Source organism: Nicotiana attenuata, unplaced genomic scaffold, assembly GCF_001879085.1.
Source record: "Nicotiana attenuata strain UT unplaced genomic scaffold, NIATTr2, whole genome shotgun sequence".
NCBI classification, from domain to species: Eukaryota; Viridiplantae; Streptophyta; class Magnoliopsida; order Solanales; family Solanaceae; genus Nicotiana; species Nicotiana attenuata.
In genome coordinates, this window is record NW_017672909.1 from 84,219 (window position 1) to 85,346 (window position 1,128).

The window sequence follows — 1,128 nt, forward strand, 5'->3', positions numbered from 1 at the left end:
CTTGCACTCCGCCGAGAAGACCTAACAGGGCTTCTGCTTGGGCTCCTTCCTGAAGGCCTAACCCTAGTAGGAACCCTGCCCGAACTTTTGCTTATACTCCTCCGCGAAGACCTAACAGGACTTCTGCTTGGGCTCCTTCGAGAAGGCCTAACAGGGCTTCTACTTGGAAGAGTTGCTGCTGTCTGAAATTTGCTTCCAGCTTCTGCATTTTTTATTGCAGCAACCACCACAAAAATTGGATCTTTGATGTCATGCTGCTGCTGCTCACCAGTGCATTTAATCCCATTGTGTTCTCTCTCTCTATATATGTCCAATGTCTTCTTTGTTTACCACAATCACAATCAAATCAATTAGCATGTTTTCTCCTCTGTTTTGCAATCATAAATCACCAGTTTAACATCCCATTGAACAAAAAAAAATGGCATTAATCCTCCAATCTTCAAGTTTCTTAAATTCTTGCAGTACTTCTGTTCCCTCAACATCATCTTGTAGTTGCAAAAGAGGATTGATTAGACCGAATATTAATATCCCAAATAATCATATATTTAATATTTGCCTTCCCAGTAGGAGAAGAAGTGCATTCTATCCCATTGTTTCCTTCAGCAGAACCCTGCCTCCTCTTTCGTGGAGGGCGCTCATTAGAACCTCATTCATTATCTGGGCAGCTCTTTACTATCCTTTGTCTAACATCATAGGTGCGTAGAATCACTTCAAATGTTCTTACATCTAAACAAAGCAAAAACACTTGCCACATGAGAGTCTGTAGTTTTTATATAGCAGTTTTCTTGACTGAATTGAGATAAAGTCTCCAGGAAAAATAACTTACCAGTAAAATGTGATTTGAGTGCTTCACAAGAGCGTTGTACTTGCTCAATGCATGGAGAAAAGGAGCACAATACCCCATCTGGTTTCAACATTTTTCCAGCAGAAGGAATGACTTGATATGTTTGTTTGATTCATGATTTAGTAGTTTGTGTAGTTTCTGTTAGTTTTCATCATGTTATGTTTCCAAAGAGGCGAGGAGACTTGTTCTCTTTTGTCTCTATTTGTGAATAATAAAGTTCGAATTATGGTTTAAATGTTTATTCAACTCCCTTTTTCTATGCAATCAATGAAAAGACTATATCT